Genomic DNA, 22,339 nt, shown 5'->3' on the forward strand with positions numbered 1-22,339 from the left:
TCAGGATACTTAAAATAAATGAGAAGTGTTCTGTCTTTCTTCGTTTTCTGGTAGTGAAATGTTTGATTCTTGATATTGTGTCTTAGGTGGGTAGTGAAGCTGTTTCCCAAGCAGGAATTACTTCCAGTTTAATGTTGTCATTTCAATTAAACCTAAGTTGAATTGAGTTGTCAGTAAAATTGGCTGTTATTTTTTTAATTCACCTCTGGACTGTTAAATGTTATTGCTTCAAACACAATACACTCTGGCTACTGTTGGGTGCTTATAGCTAGGATAAGTAAACAGAATGGACCAAGGTCATCCTGGTGTAATTTACAGAAATTCAACGCTGTAGCACCAGGAGTGAATTTGGCTCAATGTTTTGGCATTAGCAGTAAAGGTCATTCCTGCAGTTTGCCCTCACTATAGAAAGTGTGATCAAAAAGTTTTCAATTTTATTTCTCTTTTGATGGTCACATTAAATCTTATTACACTGTTGGTACTTACCTCACTAGAGCGTCTGTGGGTTTTCTTTATAGGCAAAGCTTTCATCCCTGGACATCCATAAATAACTCTATTCATCACACTTTGTACCACAGCATTTGAGCTACGTTTCAGAGCTGAGACAAGTGTTTGCATGTTCTGCAGATGGATTTCTCCTTCATTTTGTCCACTTCAGAGAGGTTGCCTATTAAGAAGAGCTTTCTACCCCTGGACCGTCCATTCTAATCAGCTTCATCTGCATGTTTTCCCCTGCACTATGCCTTTGATAGGGCACTTATCTAACTTTTCTGATTAAAGTGGATTCACCACTGTAGATACAGAGCTCTTGAAAACAGAGGCTGCTGCTGAAAATTCTCTTTTAAAATTTGTTTCTGAAATAGATGCCATAATAAAAAGAAAAAAAAAAAAAAAAAAACAACAACAACAAAAAAACATGCTAACTGCATATTTTTTCAATAAAAGGGTTAGTATTTATGTACTTGGGGAAATTATGACTCAGTTTTATATTATTCAGGACTTCATTTGTGTAAGTTACTTTCTGATTAATTATTGATTATAATCAGAACCCTTGGAGCTAAATGTGCAATATAACTAATAAGCAGGACTTTTGCAGATGAAGAGGATCCTTAAATATAATTTTGATGCACTTTACACTTTCTATTTATTGAACTTTGTCACAAATGGCAAATTGCAGCAGGTTATTGAAACTATAGCAATAGGAGAAGATTTGCAGTATTTCTGTAAGCAAGGAAATAAAGGAGTCAAAAAAAAAAAAAAAAAAAAAAGTCCTGTTCTCTTGTTCTTCAGTCCCTGAAGTCAAACGAATAAAAAGCATTTCAAAATACACATTGGTATCTAACCCCATCTGATGCAGACTGGTTAAATCTCATGCACTGCCTTTAAGACTCTCTTAGTGGTTAACTGCCTCAGCAGTTGGCATGGGTTGTGGAATCAGACGGAAAGAAAGCTTATGGAGGTGTGCTGATAGTTTTGCCACTTATGAATGTCCCTGGCCAAAGCAAATTTCCCTACTTAGGGGTGATATTTCTCCTTCCCCATCAAGACAGTTGGGCTTGAAATAAATGCCTACTGGAAGATGAGAATACTAGATCTAGATGAGATACTAGTGTGTGTTTTCTTTAGTGCTGAGAGATAAGTGACTTGGGAGGTCTGCTCTGAATATTTCATAAAGCTTCTGCTCAATGGTCAAAGGCACAAAAATTGAAAAGGCATAATGATGCAAGACACAAAAGACTGATGTTGCCTAGCCACATTACGACCTGTAGGAAAGTAGAGAGATTGTGTGGTACTGGTCAGAAGGAAATTTGAGTTCCTTTGAGCCACCACCTGGCTGCTTTTTAGGTGTCTTTTCCTTCTTAGTACCTGTTTCCTAGCAGCGGTCATGGAGGTCAGAAATATGTACTGAATCTGTTAAGGGGCTCCCCTGAAGTTAGCATGAGTCTTTTTTAATGGATTTTGGTTTAAGAGATTCTGTATCAAACAGGTAGAAATCTTTCTATCATGAATGTTGGTCAGAAAAATTAGGCTAAATTATTAAAAATAAATATTTATAATATATTTTTCTCATGAGATAACATTTCATTAAAGTTCATCGTAAATGAATATTAATATATTATTAATAATACCTTAATATAATATATTAATACCTTACTTATAAGAGCAGATAAAATTTTGACAAAAGAAAATTTGTTGTTGAAAGAAGCCAATGAAAATCAGATTCAATATATATATATATATTTATGAATTTTTAAATAGCAGCTCCAGAATTCTTTAATTTCAAACAAATTTTATCAACATCTTCTTTTTGGAAGGATGTAATCTTTTTGCTGCTTTTAATTTGCATTTTGAATCAACTGGATCGTGAAAAGAGAAACAGTCAAAACTGCAAAATTGTACCTAACACAAATAATGAATCCATAAACAAAGGTGAACTTACTATTTGAAGTAGAACACAATTGTCCTTGAAAATATGATATACTCTTAGATGAACTTTGTCCAAATTTTACAGCTTGTAATAATACAAACAAACAAAAATAACCCCAAACAAATAATAGCAGCAGAAATCCTAAGCCAGTTAACCATAGTAGTTAAATATAATTTAAATTTTGAAATAAAATGTGCATATTTACCTTGCTAATAAACAAAAGGTCTAATACCATAACAAAAACATGTGCAGCTCTAATGAAAACTCCACCACAATTCACATGCTGGAAGATTTTCAGATGACACTTTTAACCAGTTGATTCATGTCTCTTATTTGACTCAAAGTTCATCACGTCTTCCCTGCATCTTAGTTATGAAATTGTTTGATGAAAATCACAAACCCCTGACTACTAGATATAGTAACTACAGGAAAAGTTTTTGCAATTAACTCTTGAACATGCAAGAAGAGAAGAAATGTATAGGGCAGACGAAGAAATTATTTTATATACTGAAAAATCCCTGAACATCAGAAGTCAACTATATAGGCTTTCGCCATCATGTTACACAGAGAGGGGGCTGTGATGTAACATAACAGGGTAAAGCGATGTAAAAACTTGTAAAAAAAATGTCACAGTGCTAAACTATGTAAGAAGTTGAGTCTCCCTGGGCTGTGGATCTGTCTTTTTTTATCTATTTTCCTCTGTAGTAATCATAAGACACTAACAAGTCACCCTTGATGCCGAGTCCCAGACTAGCTGATCATTCCACATTCTCACTCTGGAAAATGCCAAACTCAGACTGCCCAAGCAATTAAAACAAATTAGAGACTTGGGATTTTAATTGTAATATGTGGACTCTTCTATTTTGTATGAGGAGGAGAAATAGTGAATGTAAAGAAAAATGTTTTCTATATGCTTCAGTTTAATTTTAATTTGTAGTTAATATAAGCCCCTTTATTTGACTTGGAAAGGGTCTCATTAATTTATTTGAAGATGAGTTAGAGCTTTGTAGTTTCTTTTCACATTCTTAATGCTTGATATCCTGATTCTTCATGTCACACTTTTTATTCTAGCAGAGGTAAACCTAGAAAATACTCATAAGTTTATAGTAGCTGATAGGATGTATGAAGTGAAATACATATCCATCATATCCATGGATTCACAGGTTAGGATTCTTATTTATATCTTCTGTAATAAAAAGAAAAACTTTTCTGTGAATTGTTAAATGCGCTTGAGTTGACTCCACTTACACATTCATAGTTTAATGAACTTTCTCTGTTATCTCTGGGCTGGTGCTTAGTTTCAGGATGAATGATTTGTAGGTTGATTATCTTTATCTATATCTCTGCCAGAACATGTTATCTCTTCTGTACTTTCTTTGTAATTGAAGCATTTCCAATACAAATACAAGTGCAGAGGAAATATGACTGTGTGCTTACATGGCATGTGGAACTGATATCATACTGTCAAATTCTTCTTAGTCCATTGGTACAGGGATGTGGTTAGTATTCTCTCACTACATGCATACGCCATGTACGCCACAGTGGATTGAGGGATGCTTGTATATTCTTAAACTTTCAAAAGACTTCTGAGCTACAAGATCCCAGTCTTAGAAAATCTTATATTTTACAATATATTCATCTTTTAAAATGAATTTATTTAAACTCAGTTTGAAAGAGATTGAAATAGACAAAATTCTGAACAGTTAGATCTAAAAAAATGCATGTACTGATATGTGAGGTGAAACAAAATGCTGCCTATCACTCTCCCTAAATGAAAATTTACTAATCTGTTCTAACAGTCCTATATTAAAATAATTTTTAAAATATATGTTGAAGATTTACTGGATGGCATAGCTGTCAATTTGTGCTTAATATGCCTTTCGTGATTTGTACAATAGGGTCTTAGCTTAAGAATTGCAGTAGGTATAACAGTGTCTTATCTTAAGAAAGATATCAGGGGCTTCTTTGGCCCAGCTGTGAAAGACTTTTGTTGTCTTCATGACAATGTGTTTGCCAAGTTCTGTGACTCTGCATACTTTGAAGTAAGGTACAATGCCATGAAATATAACTTTTTAATGCTATACTCAAATGCTCTAATTACAGTCGCTTAATGCTATGAAAAAAAATTCTTATCTGCAGAATCATGTACAACGCTAAAGAAAATCTCAACATTGCACAACTCTTAACAGAGAAAAAATGACAAGCCTTTGAAGTCATTTTTGTATGGTCCCTTTGTCCTGGAATTCAGATGACTTTGTGAAAACAAGTCACACAATTTTGGAAAAACAAAACAAAACAAAGCAACAAAAACAAACAGCTAAAAAAATAAAATTAACGTGGGGTGAACACATCTTGTCTTACCAGTCAAAAAGAGAGAAGAGTGTGTGTGTGTAGGGGGAGGTGGATTGAGGTGTTCCAAGCCGTGAGAGATTATTAAAAAATGGAGGAGATTAAAGAATGTAAAAGCAGAAGTTGAGGCTGAGGGGAAAAAAAAAAAAAAAAAAAGATTTTGAAAAAAAACTTCCTTAAATCTTCAAACACAGAAAAAGAAAAAGCTCTGGAAGCCTACCAGGGAATTGGTAGAACTTATATACAGATCAAGATCTAAAATGAGTTCTCAAGGAGGATGAGGACACCACAGAAAACCAGAATGAATTATTTGACTCAGTGTTCATTGTGAAGTAGTTTAGGACAATCTAGACCTTATTGTCCAAGGGGGATAGGACAAATGATCTGAGTTTGTGATGTCAGCATTTCAAGTTTTGGAAAGAACTGATGTGAGGAGTATTAGTAAGTCCATGAATAGATATTTTAGCCCAAAAGTTGAATTTCACAGTATGAAAGTGCCCAAATATGAGTAGTGGTTTGTAATTTACCTACTGAATCAGCCCTTGTACTAGGAAGAAAGCAAGGTTGTAAACACAGTAGCATGTTAAAAGGTCTCAAGGGAAAATTCAGAGAATTGCAGGCTAGTGAGTCTGAACTTTCTAGTTGCCAAATTGGTTAAAACTACAGTAAATATTAGGTTCAGTATATATACACTGATATATATACAGCTCATATAGAGATAAAGAAACAGATGGCTTTTCCAGAGGGAAAACACATTTTATTAATCTACTAGAATTATTTGAAGAATCAAAGACACGTGATAAAATATTATTTTATTATTTAAAATATTATTTGTTTTTAGATATATATAGAAATCTTTAGGAAGTTTTTAGCAAAGAATATTAACCAGGCATAGGATGAAATATTTTACTTTAAACACAATATAGGAAATGGGACTTTTATTTGCTTTGGAGAAAGGAGGATAATAGAGGAATCCCAAACTGAAATGTTCTGGTTTGCAGTTGTATTTAATATATTCATGAATTATCTGATAAAATAAAAGTAGTGACAAATTGGCTAATAATGCAGTTACTCCAGGTGTACAGTGCTAACACTTAAAATACAAAGATCTCATGAATATCCGCTCACCTTTATGGGAAACAAAAATGTTCTTTAATAAGTGCAGAATATCACCTTGAGGATACAGAGTCCTGAATGTGCATGAATAATGGTGGACTTTATCTTCTTTACTGCTACTCAGAAAAAGAAAAAAAATAAAAAAAAAAAATCTTAGAATGTGTTTGGATTGTTTCTCCAAACAGACAATTATATATTAGAATTTATAAAGAAAATTACATAGAATGTAACAGAAATCCTTACACTAAGCAAAGTAGTGATGAACCACTATCTTGAATGTTGTGCAGCAGTTCAGTAAATCCCCTGTCAAAAACAATATGATTGTACTTGATAAGCCACAGAGAAGTGCAACAAGAACAATTGGAGGTACCGAATGACTTCTCTATAAGGAGTGATGAAAGAAGAACATAACTTGAAAAAGAGACATGGCAGGGAGGGGTATTTGATAGAATACTTGCCATTAAGTACTTCATGAAGTGTTGAAGGATGTTTGGATACCTAAAGAATAAAAGTATTAATGGAAATGAGGACCAAACATGGACTATTACATGTAGTGATTAAGATGTTTTTAATCCTAAAATCTGGAAACTGGGTGGGTATATCAAAAGAATTATCATACTGATGTATGTTTTACCCTTTTCTTACACTATTTCTCTACAGAAAATATTACTAGTCCATTTTCAAGTTAAAAAGATGACTATTTTGATTTATGATAATTTTTTTTTAGTATAAAAATTAGAAATATTTGTATAGTTATTAAACTGGTTAGCAGTTTTTATGAATGTCACAGAATTATTTGTCTTCCTAAGATGTAGATATACATGCATAAATATACAATGGTGGAAAGTAGTTGGTTTTTTTGCTTGTATGGTATGGTACCTTGCATATTTCAGATTTTCAGACAATTCACCATGTATTCCTGTGATGCCAGACATGCTTACACATAGAACGATAGATAACAGCTGATAAGTATAAGTCACAGGCACAATGCAGTCCCAGTTTCTCAACCATCTTTGATGCAGAATAAGATGCAAATCATTCAAACTGATAGCTCAGTCTATATCGAATTTTATTCCTAGAAATGATGGTTTGTAAAAAAGTTCAGCCCCCTGGTCAGGTGTCAGATTTTTTTAAATTTTTTTTTTAGTCTTCTTATCCTGTAAAAGCTGAGATCATACAACTTCTCATACTATGTTTACTTAGATACTAACAAAATGATAATGAAAACATGCTAAAATGCCTCTTGGTTTCAGTGAATAACAGTGTTCATAAACAGTTTTACTCTGTGGGCTATTTTAATTAGACTGTGTGAAATGCTGAGCAAACATGGGCAAAGTTTCTCTAAAACACATAGCTCACTGTGATTTTAACACAGTGGGGCAAAATCTTCTTTCCAACAATCTTCAGACTGCCTTGATGTGACAATATATTCATAGGGTTAATGCAGTTATGTGATATAGTCATATAAAACATAACCACTGATTTCATTGATGACACCAGTGAAGGCATTGTTTATTTTTATTTTTCAGGATGACTATTAAAATGTAAAGGCATATTGTTAAAAAAAAAAAAAAAAAAAAAAAAAAAAAAAAGCTTTTTACAGTATTCTTGTTTATGGATGATATTTATTGTCTTTGTATTATGGTGTGCTTCTAAGTCAATTGAAATGCAAGTGCTAATGAAACCTCTACCATAACACATTCATTCTTTTCTACACCAAATGAGTCTACTACAAGATGTAAATGACTTACATATATCTGCTGCTCAGGTTTTATTGTTTTAGGTTAATTTATTCACTGTAATATTCTTAATGAAAGTAATGACTCTTCCAGTAGTTTGTATTTTCATATACTGCAATTTTATTAAATCATGCTGTGAAAGTTCACACTGTCTGCTCTAAACATTCCTGAAGTTTCATGTTACATTTAATATATATACGCAATTTTCTAGCAGATTATCAGCATAGTATATTTTGTTATCCTTTGTTCTTCCTAATTTGTTCACACCAGGGTATATCTAATATACAGAAATACTCGTACATGCAGGGCTGTAACATTCTTATGCATTTTATTAACACAGACTATTGCAAACAGATCAAAATTTACAAATCAGAACTAGCTCAGAACATTTTTAATATACTGTATTGTTATGGAATTGAAATATAAATTTAATTTTCCAAACATATATATATATGTGTATATATATATATATATATATATATGTAGCTATTTGGCAGCTAGATTGTTGACTTTTATTTTAAGTGTAAAAAATGAATGTTTTCAAGAGTAATTGAGAAATAAAATATCTGGTTATTTCCTTTTACCTATCTCACACAATTTTAAAATTCTGATCACAAACCATATGTAATCCAAAGAATTAGATAACACAATTTTATATGATCAAAATCTCCTAAAACTCTTGTGGTACATAAACATCTTGCATTTATTTTTATTGTCATTAAACCTGTTGCTCTGTCAATACTAGCAGCTTAAAACATTACAGTGGTTAGGAAACATCATACTTCACTTAAGATGGGAGTATTACTAGGCCCAGTTTACAGAATAAGAACCTCAAGAGCAAAAAGGTTAAGTGAGCAAGCAACAACAAAAAGAGCCTGTGGTAACAATAAACTCTTTTCTGGCCACCGGACTCCATTTAAGCCTAGCACAGTCTAATTTAACAGAAAATGATGGATGTTGATATATGATCCTACTGCAGCTCTAGGAGAATGTTACCTACATCTATCATGTGACTTGTCACACATCATATTTATATGTGGTTGAGAGAGAGACAGAAAGAGAGAGAGGAAGGAAAGAAGGAAAGAGAAGGAAGGAAGGAAGGAAGGAAGGAAGGAAGGAAGGAAGGAAGGAAGGAAGGAAGGAAGGAAGGAAGGAAGGAAGGAAGGAAGGAAGGAAGGAAGGAAGGAAGGAAGGAAGGAAGGAAGGAAGGAAGGACGGACCACAATAAAGATTTAGATACTATGGATTAGATGTTAAAATAAACTGCTGGAATAAATGATGTATTTCTAACTATTGACCAAGAGGTGCCCTGTGATTAATGCTAAATTTTGTTACATTTCTTTTTATAAGATTCTTACCATGGGATATATCAGCCTCATATAATTACAAATCTAAGTGCTACAATAAGTGTCCATAGCATTTGAAGAAAAATCTCACAGATGATGTGGCATTTAGAAAGAAACCATTTTGTCTTTATTGCAAAATTATTATTATTTTTTTTTATCCTGCTTTTCACACTGATATGCTGAGTCTTCTTTAGAGCTTTGAGATTAATATCTAGATCCAAGAAGTGATCTCCCAAAGGCTTAGCAGTACCTAACTTTTTGGTGGTTTTCTTCAAAGTGTAGTGTAGGCCCCGTGCAGACCTATCTAGAGGGGCTGGAGAAGTTAGCATAATGTATATTATCTTAAAATGTAATTAAAATGTGTTTTAAATGTCAGGTTAAATTTGTATTTTCTCTTGACATAAAGACACATGTCTATTTTTGTATATATGAAGCAATACGTTTCTAAATCATTCCCCTCTTCTAACTATCCTTATACAGAGACCTTACTTTCCTGGTTTAATATAATGGCATGACACATATTTTTAATTGTCAATGAAGCATGTAATTTTTTTTCAGATATAGAGGTGTAATCTGCATGGATATCCATGAAAGATAAGCCCACCTCACCTTCCCATCTACCCTTATGTAACAGGTACAAGGCTCTAGAGCACCATAGTCAGAACAATGAAGTAGATGAAAGCCCATCCCAGTTGGAGAGGGTGCCTAAGGCAAGGCAACCTACCCCCTCCCCCCATTGCTACATCGTCTTTCAAGAAAGACAAAAGGGTTGTTGTCATGGGGGACTCCCTATTGAAAGGGACAGAAGGTGCAATATTCCGACCGGACCCAACTGACAGGGAAGCCTGTTGTCTCCCCGGGGCTCGGGTGAGAGACTTAGTCAAGTGCCTGATATGGCCCACCGACTACTACCCGCTACTGGTCTTTCAGGCTGGTAATGACGAGGTAGCAACGAGAAGTCCGAGAGTGATCAAAAGGGACTTAAAGGCTTTGGGGAGACTACTTAAAGGATCAGGGGCACAGGTTGTGTTTGCCTCTGTCCTTCCGATAGGGGGGATCGATGCTGACAAGTGGGCTCACCACATTAACACGTGGCTTTGGGACTGGTGCAACCTACAGAACTTTGGGTTTTTCGATAATGGGAAGGTCTACGTGATGCTAGGCCAGCTGTCACCAGATGAGATGCACCCCTCTCAGAGAGGGGTAAGGATTTTGGCTCAGGAGTTGGCAGGGCTGATAGATAGGGCTTTAAACTAGAGTTGAAGGGGGATGAGTCAGTGATGAGCTAAGGGATGGTGCTCTAGAATCAGAGGGACTGGTGTGCCAGTGAGGTCCTTTAGTCGGCTCCACAAGGTGCTGTGTGTAAGGAAGCGCATTTGAAGTGCTTCTGCACAAACGCATGCAGTATGAGGAATAAAATGGATGAGCTAGAAGTCTTGGCCCAGTCCCACAGCTACAACATCATTGGCATAAGCAAAACCTGGTGGGATGAGTCCTGTGGCTGGTGTGCTGCAATAGATGGCTACAGGCTCTTCAGGAGGGACAGGCAGGGTAGGCGAGGTGGTGGGGTAGTGATGCATGTGAAGCATGGGCTGGACTGTGTGGAATTTCAAGTTGGGGATGGCAAAGTTGAGAGCTGCTGAGTAAGGATTAAGGGACAAACAAATAAGGTATGGGAGTCTATTACAGACCTCCCGGCCAGGACGACAACGCTGATGAATATTCTTTGCAGAACTAAGAGATGCCTTGAGATCAACTCCCCTTGTCCTTATGGGAGATTTCAACTTGCCAGATGTCAACTGGTATCAACACACGGCTGACACGAGCAAGTCCAGGAGGTTCATAAAGCACCTAGATGATAACTTCTTGGTACAGGTGCTAAGGGAGCCAACTAGGAAAGGCGCCCTCCTTGACCTGTTACTAGAAAACAGAGGGTCTTGTGGGAGACGTGGCAATTGGCAGCCATCTTGGTCATAGTGACCATGAAGTGGTTGAGTTTAGAATTTATGGTGACAGAAGGAAAACTACCACCAAAACTTCAGCCTTGGATATGGGGATAGTAGACTTCAGGCTGCTCAGGGAACTAGTCAGCAAGGTCCCCTGGGAAGCTGCTTTTGAAGGCACTGGCGTCCATCAATGCTGGTCAATCTTTAAGCACTGCCCCCTAAAAGCACAAGATCAGGTAATTCCAAAATATCAGAAGGTAGGAAGGCGGGGCAGAAGGCCGGCCTGGCTGACCAGAAATCTTCTACTGGAGCTTAGATGGAAAAAGAAAGTGTATAGCTGCTAGAAGGAGGGTCAGGCGATGAGGAAGGAATATGGGATGCTGTTCATGTTTGTACAGAGAAAATTTGTGGGGCCAAAGCCCAACTAGAGTTGAAGCTGACCATGTCTGTGAGAGATGATAAAAAAGTTTTTTTTAGATATGTTAACAGAAAAAGGAGAACCAAAGAAAACATAGGTCCACTACTTGATGGAGAAGGTCTCCTCACAGACAATGACATAGGCAAAGCAGAGACATTTAATGCCTTCTTCACCTCTGTCTTCAATGCTGATGATGGGCTTTGAGACCCTGGGAGTTGTGGTTGACAGGAAGTTGAATATGAGGCAGCAGTGTGCCCTGGCAGCCAGGAGGGCCATCCGTATCCTGGGATGCATCAAGTCCAGCATCACTAATCGGTCAAGGGAGGTGATTGTCCCACTTTACTCTGCACTGGTCTAGCCTCACCTTGAGTACTGTGTGCAGTTCTGGGCACCACAGTACGAGGACATTAAACTGTTGGAGTGTGTCGAGAGGAGGCCAATGAAGGGCCTAGAGGGGAAGATGTATGAGGAGTGGCTGAGGTCACTGGGCCTGTTCAGCCTGGAGAAGAGGAGGCTGAGGTGGGACCTCATGGCAGTCTACAACTTCTTCGCGAGGGGGAGTGAAGAGGCAGGTGACCTATTCTCTGTAAACACCAGTGATAGGACCCGCAGGAATGGTGTTAAGCTGAGGCAGGGGAAGTTTAGGCTGGACATCAGGAAGAGGTTCTTCACCACAAGGGTGGTTGCACATTGGAACAGGCTCCCCAGGAACGTAGTCACTGCACCAAGCCTGTCTGAATTTAAAAAGTGATTGGACTGTGCACTTAGTTACATGGTCTAAACTTTTGGGTAGACCTGTGTGGTGCCAGGAGTTGGACTTGATGATCCTTATGGGTCCCTTCCAACTCGGGATATTCTATGATTCTGTAACAGCAAATATGTGTATGAAAATCCAAATCTAAGTCCCAGTAATACTGAAGGGAATGCCTCTGATATCTCCAGGGGACTTTGGATTCATCTGTCATAGCTGGATGCAAGGTATGGCTTTATGTATTTTGGAATGATGCATAAATATAATTTGATCAGAATTTAGACGTCATGTATTATTTCGTAAGTGTGCTTTCCCCTGACAACATTAAAACAGTTTGAAACATTGAACTGCCCACTTTTTAGAAATAATGCCTGCAATATAATTTGAAACAACCTCTAAGTAAACCCAACTTTCTGAATAGATTAAGATAAACAATTTCAGGTTTTCAGTGTGTTAGCTGCTAGAAACAGTTTGCCTGTTTTTGTTCTCTGCCTTCAACAAAAGAACAAACAAAACAGCACAACACTCTTTCTAAATTTTGAAAACATCTGGAAAATGCTTCAATGTAGAAAGTTCTCTAAAAAAATTAATCAAGACATCACACCTTTGTGATGCACCCCTCAAATTTCCACCCAAACTTATTTCTGAATATTAGTTGGAGTGATGTGAAGTAAATTATCATCAGTGTGTTTAAGAAGTAGGGCAAATAGAATTCATACACTCCTTTTAAACTTGGGGCTTCCCCTAAAGTTCTTTCTTAGAAAGTCATAGCAATTCTTCACATTGCAAGCTTTGCTTCCTTTACTTGTGTGGTGGTTTTACCCAGATGGGCAGATGAACTCCACCAGAGCCCCCCTCCTCAGATGAAAAGGGGGAGAAAATACGATGGAAAGGGCTCAATGTTTGAGGTAAGGACAGGGAGATCATTCATCAATTACTATCACAGGCAAAACAGAGTCAACGTAGGGAGATTAATATTATTTATTACCTATCACTAGCAAATGAGAACAGTGAGAAACTAAAAGCAAACTAAAAACAGCTTTCCCCATCCACTCTCTTCTATGCCCTTCCCCCAAGTACTACATAGGAATGGGGAAAGGGTCCCCTCTCATCCCTACCAGCCATTCCATATTAATTGCTCAGCATGACATCGTAGGGTATGGAATATCCCTTTCACTTGTTCGGGTCAGCTGTCTTGGTTCTGTCTCCTCCCAGTTCCTTGTGCACCCTCAGCCTCCTCACTGGCAGAATAGTGTGAGAAGTTGAAAATTCCTTGGCTTAGTGTAAGCACTGCTCCAAAACAATTAAAACATCAGTATGTTATCACCATTATTCTCATCCTAAATCTAAAACATGGTACCATACCAGCTACTAGGAGGAAAAATAACTTTATTCTAGAAGAAACCAGGACACCTTGCCAAGTAAACCCAATATAAGTTCACAGTCACTGGGTAGATATGTCTTGGGGCAAGTACTGTTTAAAATCTTTATCAACAACATAGACAATGGGATTGAGTACACCCTCAGAAAGTCTGCAGATGACACCAAACTGACTGATGCAGTTGATGCAACAGAAGGAAGAGAAACCATCCAAAGGGACCCAGTCGAGCTTGAAAAGTGGGCTCATGTGAACCTAATGAAGTTTAACAAGTGCAAGGTGCTGCATCTGGGTCAGGGCAAACTCAAACATGAGCACAGACATGAGTACAGACATGATAGAGACAGATAGTGATAGGACAAGGGAGGATGGCTTTAAACTAAAAGAAGAGAAATGTAGATAAGGTGTTAGAAGGAAATTTTTCACTCAGAGGGTGGTGATGCACTGGAACAGGTTGCTCATAGAGTTTGTAGATGTCCCATCCAATAGAGGTGTTCAAGACCAGGTTGGGTGAGGCCCTGGGCAACCTGATCTAGTGGGTGGAATCTCTGAACATGGCAGAGGGTTGGAACTGAGTGATCTTTGAGGTACCTTCCAACCAGAACTATTCTGTGATTCTATGATATGTATTTCAAACTTAGGAACAGTCTGATTTTTTCAATGATTTAAAACTAATCTTGAGTTTCCTAAAAAATGTGGGAGTCTGAATGCCACTGAAATCCTGCTACAGTACTGCTATTAGGAATATATCTGAGTCAAGTGGAAAAAACTAGCCATGCTTTGCAAAGACCTGGAATGTGTCTAAGTCCAGAACATTTCTGAAATGGCTTGAGAAATACTTTGATGTGATTCATATTCTGTTCAGAACAGATATGTATATTTTCTAAATGCTTATAGCACATTTTATCTTCATAATTGCTTTACAGACATTAATTAATCCTCACAGTGAGGTGAATGATAAATTAAGGAATGAAGAATTCACAGCGGTTACTTTATCTAGGAAATATAGTTCTTTTCTTCAGCATGAAGTGTTCAGCCACAGACAGAGAGTTTCACTGGCTTTTTTTGTATGTCACAACAATTGTATTAACATTTGATAAGAATGAAATTCAACCTGTGGATTTCTTATAAAATGTTCAACATAGCTGAGTTTGATGTAGAAGCTTCAGGAAATTAGCTGTTCAATTTCCATCAGTGTGGAACAAGGAACATTTCCAGGCTCCTCAGGCATAACGTGCATAAATTCTGTCCACATTAAGCTATATAACAGTGTAAAGGTGTTCAAGAAGTGTTCAAGACCAGGTTGGGTGAGGCCCTGGGCAACCTGATCTAGTGGGTGGAATCCCTGTAAATGGCAGGGAGTTGGAACTGGGTGATCTTTGAGGTCCCTCCCAACCCAACCCAAACCATTCTGTTATTCAAAGAATCTATTATTTTATAATTGATTCTGTGATTAATTCTATGATTCTATGAAATACATCCAGAACAGGTTGTATTGCTCAGCCTCTCATTCAGTTAAGATACACATAGTAGCAACTGATTTAACAGGTCTCAGATTTAATCTTTGTGGAAAGTCTCTGGCTGCTCTAGATGACCATGCTCTGTATGTAATAGATCAAGCTGCATTTCCTGCTACTGCTGCTGGTAATACTACACAGACTGCTGCCACTGACTCTTACATGTCGCATGATTATCAGCCCCAGCTGATAGTGACCTACATAATTTACAGCTGCTTGCTTTACTTTGAGTCAGTCTATTATAGCTTGCTTGGCTCTACTCTTTTGAATGTTAAGGTCAGAAGAACACAGAGCTAACCTGTTGATAAAATAGAATAAATATATTTATTTGAACACTTTAAAATGTGGGCAACCTGTACATGGAGTAAAACAGGAGGGGAACATACGGTAAACTTAATGGGGAACTTCTGTGTTTCTTGCCATAAATTTGTATTATGGGAAATTGTTATATTGTGGTGGAACATATGGTAAAGTTTTAATGCTGAGAGATTTTGTTAAAGAAAACATTTAATCACCTATGGAAGAGTTCTCTACTGTACAATGGAATGTCTGACTTTAAAAGTGCATCTTCTATGATAGCCAAATATCATAAAACTTCCAGGTTGAGCCACAGGCATACTGAATGAAAGAAAATGGATGCGGGTGGTTTCTCCAGAGTTTTGAGGTGATTTAGTTGTGAAACAAATGTAAATACATAAGGATAATAGCAAACCTTGGCCATCTACCTGAAGTGTATAAGGTCCATTCAAAGGAAAGAAACAGAAATCTTTATAGGAAATTTCCAATGTTATGTATTTCCAGTAGACAAACAATGTCACTTATTTCTTTTTGTTTATTCTACTCAGATCTCAGGTTGACAAGGTTCCCCAGTTAGATGCTTCTCTTGGATAGAAAGAAAGGGGACAGACAGCCTCTTCATGAGCCAGCTCCAGTTTGCTCAGAGTAACTGGAGAGCTGATTCCCAATGTTGCAAGACTTCTCCCAGACTGCTGGACCACAACAGCATGTAGCTGGAGGAGTTTCTCTATGCCTTGTTTTTTCTTCTCTTCATAGTGCTCACAGTAATAATCAAAATAATAATAATATCTATATATATTTATAGCTTGTAAAAATGCCTATTAAATACTTATTTATGATTTTATTTCTTATGTCCTGGGAGAGGTCTTAAAAATTTGTACAGAAATCTTTCAAATTCAGAAAAGGTCCTTTGATATCTTATCTTTAAATGGCATTCAAAGTTTCTGATTAACTTTTAATTTATCTGTTAAATACTTTAAGGTGACTAGCTTTCCATTGCTAGAACAAAAATAAGATTTTCTCTCTGAAGTCATATTGAACTGGCTTTACCCTATAGTTGAAAGAAGGTTTTAAACCTAGAACAATGCCAACCACAGAAAATGGAAAACAATTAAATGTTGCCTAATTGCATTATCTCTTTCTTTCTTTTTTTTTTTTTTTTTTTTTTTTGAAGTTAATAAAAGCATAATATATTTGTACCTGCCATTTGCCTTAGGAAACTGCAGAAGATAATGAAAATATTTTACTATCTATTTTCAAATTATAAGCTGTTGTTTCCAAAGAAAGTCAAAAACCATGTATATTATCACATTATTGTTCTCTGGGGACTGCAGTCACTATAGTGATAGTAATTACATGGCTTCATTAACTTTCTACATTCTACCTGTTATGGGGGTTTCACATTAAGAAAATTTGCATATACAGGAAATGAATGCCGTTTGCAAAGAGCTAATGTCATTAAACATTTAAGAAGCCTCTCTCAAGTAAACACTGGAATATCCATTTAGCAAGCCTTTAAAAACAGTGTAGTCACAATTTTCACTTCAAAGGAAAACATGTAAAAAACATTTACAGTAAGCAACAGCCATTTTAACAAAACTGCTTTAAAATTGGAAATAATTCAATTACTGTCGCAATTGTTACTATGCATAATCAGGTATAATATCCTTCTGTCACATTAATACTAGCTCCTGTTAAGATTGTATATGTGTGCATATGATATACAGAAATGAGTGACCCATATTTAAATATTACATGTAATGAGAAATTTCCTTTTCTAACCTGGAATTGCCTAATTCTTGCTATCAAGGTTTTATACATAAAAATAACTTTCAAGTTTTACTGACAAATTTTAAAAAGCAAAGAGACTCTATAAGAACAGATATTTTAAACTGTACTGTAGTAGAAAGAACACAAATGCTTAGTAGTTTGTCAGATTTTTGCTTCATAGCCTTGAAACAAACCCACTAATTCCAAAAGGAGGATTTTTTTTTTCTTTTTGCTTGAGCCAGATCTGACTGAGAACATCTAGCTGCTGACTTCAATAGGCATATCATTTTAAAAGCTGTGATTTGAAGCCTTTTTTCTTTTCCAGGACTCATGTAGTAGCATTTTCCTTTCACATGATAGTCTATGTATGTCTCTTTTGAAGCATCTGACCTGATAGTGATTTAATCCCATTCTGTGTTGTGAGTGGATCTAACACTCCTCTCTTAGTTGTCTCTTTTGTCTTGACACTGATAATGACGATAATTCTGAGAATTTTCACTTTACAGCAGCCCAGTAGACAGCATAGTTACCCAGGAATTAGGAAATTAAAATTGGGTTTAGAAAACCCCGTGGTCTGTTCTTTGCTTACACCAAGGACATTCATGAAAGACTATCCAACAACAGCTGGTTTGTAGGCAAGTCATGGTAAGCCTTCCTCCTTTTGAACATCAATGAGGGAGGCATTAGCCTTGTAATTAACTGTCTTCTTCAGGAATTTTAGTGCTCAATGTGCAGGTTTTGGAGATCGTTCTTTTGAGGCAAGCCATTTTCTCATACAGTGTAACAGAGAATAAAATGTGTAACTGTCTTTTATAGATTCCACTTTAAGGGACTCAAAGGTTCAATACTGATGAATAGGCATTCTAGTGCCAAACTTATAGAATCTTAATGTCTTTACTGGTCATGGTTCTTCACTCTCTTTTCTTAATATCTCTCTGAATTAGACTTTCCAAATACCACAGTAACACTTATTTTCCATTGGGTATTACAGGGCTTATATTTGTTCAGCATTTTGAGCTCATCTGATTAAAATTGCTTTAGAAACATAATGCACAAGCAGCTGGACTTCATCCTGTCAATGTGAAGATGTAAAAGAGAACAGAAAACATCTGAAATGTTCTCTTTTGTACCAGTTTTGAGAACAATATCAATCTTCTACTTACTCTGAATGCAAGGATTATATGAAACTGGCAGTCATCCATAAACAAGAGAGGGGGGAGAAAGAAAGAAGTAGACCAAAATATGAAGACAGAAGTCTGAGGTTCACATGTGAATCTATTTCAAACAGTTAGAGAAGTTACCACTCTTAGTTTAGGTTGCTGGGGGTACTATCCTCACAATTAACCAAGGCCATGGCTTTTATGAAGATTTCATTATCAGCTTTTGATGAAAAATCATCTAGTAAAGTCTCCTGTGCTTATTCAAGCTAAAATGACATGGGAAATACAGGGAAGAAAATGACAGGCACTCACACAAGTTTTGACAGAGCTGAAGAGTGATAAAATTATTAGATACTAGAATGTCTCAGTGATATAATTGCCTCCTCCTAGGCTTTGCAGCACTTGTCCCTGTGCTGTCTCTCTCCTCTTTCTCTGAATGGCTTTCCAGCATGGGAGAGATGGTCTTGGTGTCTTGGAGGAAGGGTCCTCCTCCTCTTGCCTCCAATGAGGTGCAGTAGGTACTTGGGAGAAGACTGAGAGAAGAATGTGTTTAAAATGGTGTTTATGTCTCAGGAGCTACAGTAAGAAAATGGGTTATAAGTGAAAAATAAAGTCCCCAGTATTCGGACCCCAGTCAGTCAAAAATCCAATTTGCTGGAGAGCATGAAGGAATCAGAGTTCTGACAGATGGAAGGAAGAGAAACACTTTTCCCCATGGACAGACTCAAGTGGCCTCATTATTAGAGCGATGTATAGTTGCATCTAGCAAATCTAGACTAGTATTCATTTCTAGTCTGCAGATTTTTCAGTAATGCTCTGAACTGCACAGTGAATATAAAAGTATTCTTCTAGACTACCTCTACATGACTGCTGGTACGTGACTTTCCAGATTTTGTCACTTATCTTTTTCTCCTCAGGATTATCTTTTTTATTATTATTATTTATTTAATTTATTTTTTTTTTCTCATCTACCAACTCATTGGTGTAATCTAAATCTTTCTACTTTTTTTTTTTTTTTTTTTATTCAACTTAATGCAACCAACTATTTTCACTAATTAGTTATTTTCAATGTTTTTCACTGATAAAGTCTCTTCTTTTCCAAGTCAGAGATGGATTTCTTGTTTACAACAGTTCATGTCAATGGTTTCTCTCACACTTCTTAAATGTGTTTTCCTTTTGCAATATATTCCTCAGTGACATTACGTTGTATAGGTGACTTCCAAATGGTTATTACAAGTACTGGGACATTGTTTGAACTCTGTTGGTTTTGTGAATTGCAACTATTGATCTGATCTTTGTCACTGGAAGCTTGTGATGCAAAACCTTCCTTTTCCATCTCAGTTAACTCTATTTTTTTTTTCCTTTTCTGCATCTTTCTTCAATTTGAACTTCCTTCTTTATTCACTCATTTCTTTATTTTTCTTCTCAGCAGTTATATTTCCTCTCCTTTCCTTTAGCAGCTGCTCTTAAAGAGTTTCAATGTTGTATAGTTATTTGTGAGCTAGTCTGTTTTACTCTCTTGATACCTGCTGTCTTTACTTGAAGCCTCTAAACCAGTAATTGGTAACAAGTTTCTCTCAGTGGGTTTTACACACAGCTGCAAGGCAGAAAATAAACAGTTCTTTCAAGTCTTCACTCTTAGGGTTACAGCTGTATACTAATGACTTCCCCAGATTGCTAATGCAAGTTTTAAAGAGACACCATCAATTTTTATTAACAGATTAAAAAAAAAAAAAAAAAGTTTTCCATATTTTAGGCAGGACCTTATAATGACAATCAAAACAATATCTTTAAATTAAATCAAACTAATCATTAGTGTGTAAGTTCTCTTCATTAGTGTGTAAGTAACTCTTCATCAGAATAGAATTCAAATTATCCAAGTTTTTTATTTATTATATTTTTAAAAAATTATTGTAAGAATGCCTGCTGTATTGTCAGTCCTAATTATTTCCAAAAGTTCAATCACAAATAAATTACACTTTTTTTTTTGTTATCATAATGTTTGTTCAAAAGTTTCTTTTAATGATATATGGAAAATCCAAGGCTTCTTGGAAAGTTGGGGAAGGAAGAAGTAAATGTTTATTCAGGAATTCCCATCTTAATAAGCTAGGTAGTGACTTTATACACAAAATGATACATATTTTGCTGAAAATACCACACATAGATAAGCTTTATCATCTGTGTGTGCACGTATGTGTAGACAGGAAAAAATGTAGTTAAATAGAATTAATATATCTTTTGCAACTAAACTTGTTCTATTGACTCTCTCATTTCCACCTTCTAAAGAAACATTTTCAAAGGATTCAGATATTTTTCTCTCAAGCTATTCCAGTATTGGCATCTAGTTTTATTTTCCTTTTTTTTTTTTTTTTTTTTTTTTTTTTTTATAAAATGAAACAGTAATAGTAGCTCTTGTTATTTAAGCTTTTCATGTGACTGTTTCATCTCCTAATAATATTTGAAAAGCTTATTTAACAGGTTCAAAAAATACCTGCAATGTTGTTTGCAGGTATGCAAATCAGCATACAAAAATCTTGGGATGCTGGGGAAACAGTGTTGTTATTTCCACAGTAAATACAATAACAAGACAAAAATAATTCACTCCTGTTGATTTTGAATGGTAGATAATATGAGTATACAGCAGAATAGGGATAACTTCCTGGTATAGGAAGGGGGAACATTGTTGTTCCTGTTCTTGTATCTGCCTATATCCATACCACTACAGTGAAATGGCAACGTGCTCAGGGTCACAGGGAATTGAGGTTGGATACTGTAGCTGTGTCTAATTCACACTATGTCTATAAAGTAACACTGTGTTGTTTAATAGAGCCATGCCTTGTGTTCCAGGGCTTTTTGTAAATACTTTGGAAAGAAGCACAGACACCCTTTGCCTCACAATGTCAGGAACTGCAAGGGGAAAACAACCAGAAGCAAGAAGGAGGCCCCACTACCTACTGTTATGCCATGGCAGGCTGGCAAGGAAAGTAAGGTCAAGGCAGCAGAAACTGAGAGCTCCAGCAACTCTGCACACAGCAGGCAGCGCTACATCAGCCCAAACATAGATTTCCTTTCTAGGTGAGGTGTGCAAAGTGGGGAGAAATACTATATAATTGTATTATTTGTATGGTAGTTGTGAACAGGTAGCTGACTATATTACTGCATCCTACTGCAACTGCCCCTCTCTGATTTCTGTTTGTCAAAGGCAGGGAATTGAAGATTAAAGCATAGATCAAGAATACTATACAAGTAGAGAGCTCAGAATGTTTCTTATCAAATCTTCTTTCATTTAGGTAACTCCTGGCTTCTGTACTTCCGTGCCCAGAACGCCAGAGACAATCTCAAAATGGCAGTTTACAGTCTTTTCTTTCATTTGAAAAGTTGTTTCCATGACTTAAGATGTTATGTGAAATCTTTACCTCCCTGTTTTCTTCAGGGGACAACAGCATCATATTTGACTCATTATGTCAAAGATGTAATGTGCACAGAGCATTTGAGGTGGTAGAAGTGAGATTTCCCTGAGTGATAGAAGAAAAGCATGTTCTTTACAGACCTAATGCAGAAGAGTGCTGTGAAAGGTTATTACTTTGTACTTTGCTATTAGATCCAAGCAGGCATATACAGGACTTATTATTTATTATTGTTATTACTATTAATTTTTTAAAAAACTGTATTCTTATTAGTAGTAACTTGATGAACTAACTGACAATAATTTTTCTGAGTACAGTATTTTCTAAATGTGAATTCTAGTGACAGTGTTCATGGGAAGGTCCAGTCAATGTTTTTTTTTTTTTTCAGAATGACAAAACATTGGAATGGTGTCAAACAGAAACCTGGGCAGAACTGTTATACATGTTATGGTATCTTTGGTTCCTGAGCAATGCATTCTTTCTGTTAATATTAACTGCAAGGTAAAAAATATCTGACAGCTTACAAAATCAACATATCAGCTTGACCACATTATGTGCTGTTGCAAATAAGAATTCTTAATGCTGTTTAACAAATGCCTTTTTTTTTTTTCCTTTCACTTTTCATTAGAGCCTCTTGTTGCAATCCAATCTCAATTTTAGAAATTAAAGCTAACAACTAGATTGAAAGAATCCAGAGGATGACAGCATGGGGCACAG

The 22,339-nt window shown here is 36.2% G+C and overlaps 1 long non-coding RNA gene across 1 annotated transcript; it reads left to right on the forward strand.

The window, feature by feature from the left end:
- Positions 1-15,270: 15,270 nt before the first annotated feature.
- LOC311431531 lies at positions 15,271-22,139 on the forward strand. The gene is made up of 3 exons (XR_014689513.1): positions 15,271-15,375; positions 21,063-21,290; positions 22,011-22,139. It is a non-coding gene; the product is annotated as an uncharacterized lncRNA (long non-coding RNA).
- The last annotated feature ends 200 nt before the right edge of the window (positions 22,140-22,339 follow it).

Source organism: Aythya ferina, assembly GCF_964211825.1.
Source record: "Aythya ferina genome assembly, chromosome: 2".
Lineage (NCBI taxonomy): Eukaryota > Metazoa > Chordata > Aves > Anseriformes > Anatidae > Aythya > Aythya ferina.